We start from the raw sequence: 4,120 nt of genomic DNA, 5'->3' as shown, positions 1-4,120 counted from the left end.
GAACTTTTTTTTTTCTCCCCGATGAGATCGTCTCCCGCCGCTGCGCATGCGCGAGAAAACCCCTGGTTGAATGAAGGTGCTTTGACATCTGAGAAGCTTTGACTCACAGGAGGATCCCATCATTGCTGGTTGGGAATGGGCAAGGTGAGGCACTTTGCATACAGTGAAACTAAATGAGCCCGAGCTTGGTGTTTGTAGAATGTTTTTTTAATACAACAAGCTACATTTTATTTTTGTCAATGCACAAAAAATAACATAATCTCAAAATGATCAAGTGAGCCACAGGGCCACATTTTAGATGAAGCGATCAGGATCACTGCTTCTAGCCTGACAGTTTGCTGAGGTGCATCAATCATCTATCCATGTGACTAAATGCTAATAATTACAGGGTGTAACTGGGATGAGCCCAGCGTGTGCTCGGCTCCAGCCTCACATGAGCCTGAACAGAATAAGCAGTTTGAAAAATAGACGGATGGACTGATTACCATTTAGATGCCACTAATTGCTTCATTGTTTATTTGTTTTTCTTTATTGAGGTTAATGCTTTACACCAGTAAAACAATATCACATATAATATTACTTAAGGGTTTGCTGAGTTGACCCCTCCATGTCAAGTCTAAAAACACTATGTTGAAGATTTTGACACATAAAGCGGAAACTTAAGCCTGCAGGAAACAGGAAACTAAGGGCCTGTTGTAGGCGACTCTGAATGTTAAATGATTAGACAACATTTTAGGGTGCAAAGAGCTTCAGTAAAACAACATGCTGTGACATACTGTCGGTTAAAATCTGCATAGACCCCACAAAAGTTCAGTTATCACTATGAAGTAGCTTCATGATTCTGGATAGAATAGATTACAGTAGATTCTCTATTTCTATGTTTAAGAGTTTTTTTTTTCATTTTGTTAACTGTGCTTTTGGTCCATAGAATTAACAGGAAATTATATATTCATTTAAAACTTAAAAATGTAAAGTTTTCAGAGACATGAGCACTGAAGTGTTACCAAGACACATTATTTTTCCTTTCACTAATAACAGACTAATTAAGGCAGTATGTAAACTGAAAGATTCAGCTTTTATGTATCATCAAAGCTAATCCATCTGTTAAACACAGGACTGCTGCCCTGAACACATTAGTCTAAAATAAAAAGTAAGGTCAGAGATGTCTAAAAAGATGTTCTCAAAAAGTAAGAACGTCTGCCAGCTGTGGGATTGACGTGTGGCAAAAAAAAAAAAAAAAAAAAAAGCATTCAGTCAAACCAAAAATCCCTTTTATTTCTCACTGAGTTAACTTCAGAAGAAGAAACCTGAATTTTTGTATACTTATATTTTATGTATATACTTACATTTTATACTTATGTGTAACTTGTACTTTATTCTTATTACTTTGTGGGGGTGCTGTACTCTCCTGTCTTTCTTTCTGTTTGCACCTGAATGTCTCTCAGTGTATAAATAAAGGTTTATCTTATCTTATCTTATTCTTGAGCAATGCATTGTTAGATCTGTTAGGATCATTGATGGTGCAAATACCACTAATGTGAAACGTTGCATGGATTAGAAGATTTTGCTGACTGACATGATGACTCACAAAACAATATAGAAAACCAAAAGCTGTCACAGTTTAACTCAGGACTGAGCAGAAGAGCAACAACAGTTATTCATAAACACCTTATGATGAAGTCCTTAATTTGTGTGATTCTGCTTTACATTATGTATTAACATGTTGTCTGCCTTTTCCTTCTAATACCTGTGGTCCATCAAGAAAAAGCTACTAAGCCCCTTCTAGTAAGACACAAAATGGCAGAGAGTCTATTAAATGAAAAACTTTGACCTGGTCTGAGCTCTGTTTTTAAGCTAATAAGTAACATGAGCAATTGGGCCCATGTCCCAAGGTTCAAGAGACCAGTAATGATAAGCACTGATGCGGGGTAAATAAAAGCTGCTCCATGTTTTTCCAAGACTAACCCTGTTAGTGACATTTTATGGTATTGCCTCATCTGTAGATTACAGTCAAAATAATGTTAACCTTATCAAGGAGAAACTTAGTTTCAGTATATTTTGCCCACACTGAAGCTGAATGCAACGTTTAGCCAATAGAAAGCGGCTGTTTCATCAAAGTTTGGCATAGAAAACTCTGTTACTACACTACAGCATTATTCTGCTTTTGTTGCTATATTAAGCTCGCATCTTTGAGGCACAAGTGCGCATGCGCTAAACTGCGGTAACAGGGGACTCGCGAAGCTGCTCTGCGCATGCGCGCAGCGTGCCTATCACATGAGAACGGAAAAGTCTGGAAATCTCCAGAGGAGGCGACAAGAGGAGCTCAGCTTAGTGATATGGCCATTTTCACCGTATTCGGGTGCCCATGGAGATCGGCCTCCCTGTGTCTACTGAATTCGTGCTGATGTGGAACTTTATTCAGTCAAAAATCTAATAAACCTATGGGAGTACAATTTCCTATTTTGGTGGATCGACTAGACACCAAAACTAAATTTGCTCTTCAGTGATCCTCAGACCTGGATTATTTTGGGAACTGGACCGCCAGGCTAATGTGCCCACTGTAATGTCACACGCCTTTTTTGACATGGAGTGACGGGACTGATAAAACAAAAACCTTCTCGTGGAATATGTTTCTGTCAGTCCACAGCTCTCAATAAAGACACATCTTATGGGCACAATACCGACGTCAAAGTGTGGACTGAGTTTGGTGTGTGCATCAAAGAACCTGTAAAATGTCAGGCTTTACTGTCACTGAGAAAATGTAGCTAAGACTCGAGTATAAACGCGGTGATAAATCTCTCATGAAAGCCTCACGGGTGGTATAAAGCGAATTTGGTGTCAGTAGTCTACGCAAACAATGTCTATTAACGTAAACTATTGAGTTTCGTGTTTGTTTTAATTCCGCAAGAATTCAGATGGAGCTTAAGTAAGAGGAAAACCAAGTAACTCAGCCGTTCCTTTGTCTAACGCCATTTTGTGTGACTTTACAGCACTAACGCTGTCGTCAGCCATTTTGCCTTTTCTTTTTAAGCAGACCATCTCTGGAGAGACACGACTGTAGCGGAGTGATACGAACAGGCCCACGAGCTGTGGAAACTGAGGTTCCCGTCATGAAATGACCAGAAAATTAAACTTACCCAATTGCTTAAGCAGTTTTGGGTGGAGTTAAATGTCTGCATTTGACATTAACGTGTTCAGCTGTCAGTTACTGCTTAGCAGGTGAAAATGGCGAGCTGTCCCTTGTGATAGACGCGTTTAATTCTCTGCAATGACTCCATTACTGAGCAGCACTGGCTAACGCGGGTTTGTGTCGTGGTAAACCCTCGTGAGCCTTGTCTGGCGGTCTCGTGAAAGGTACCCCCTTTGAAACCCATAGTATATGTAATGTGCCTTATGTATAATATTTTGTTTTCTGTCTGCCGAATACCTTTTTATATTCATGGTGTTTAAAGGGGAAAAGACAATGAGTGTTAAAAATGGTGGAAAATAAAATAGAGTTCAGTCCTGGAATAGTTTGAATCAGCTGATTTTTAACAGCAAGGCTTGATTATAGAAATACAACACTCACATTATAAACCTTTCTTGTCTTGACTTTTATCCATCACCAGGACATGGACAGGCTCCAAAGCCCTGAGGCTCAGGGGCCCCATAATCTGGAACAAAGACTCTCAAGGAGAAGCAGACATGCCAAAATCTCTCTAAGATTACAAAGTTAATTCAGATGGATGGAATAACATGCAGGAAAAACTGCACGTGTCAATGTTCATGAACTGACAATGAGATATCTAAGAGCCTTTCCTGATACCTGTAAAGCATAATGATAAACCCCAAGACCGCTGGAGGGGCAGATTATACTGTGGGTCATGTTACTGTACTCCACACAGAGGCAGTGCTGGTTGGATAAGCTTCCTCTGTAAAGTTAAAGAGCTGGAAACATTTTTTAAAGAGACAAAATTTCCAAATCATGTGCGACATAATACGCCTGTCGGATTTTTTAATGAAAAAATATCACATTCTCAATACAAAAGCGTTTATTGTTGATGTAGCCTGAATAGGTCTTCGGCAACACTAATTGGTGCCATTAAAAGAAGTGCCGCTGGTGTGTAAAATCCCAGAGAGG

Source organism: Chaetodon auriga, chromosome 10 (assembly GCF_051107435.1).
Source record: "Chaetodon auriga isolate fChaAug3 chromosome 10, fChaAug3.hap1, whole genome shotgun sequence".
NCBI classification, from domain to species: domain Eukaryota; kingdom Metazoa; phylum Chordata; class Actinopteri; order Chaetodontiformes; family Chaetodontidae; genus Chaetodon; species Chaetodon auriga.
The sequence above is the reverse complement of the archived record's forward strand: the minus strand, read 5'-3'. Positions refer to the sequence as shown.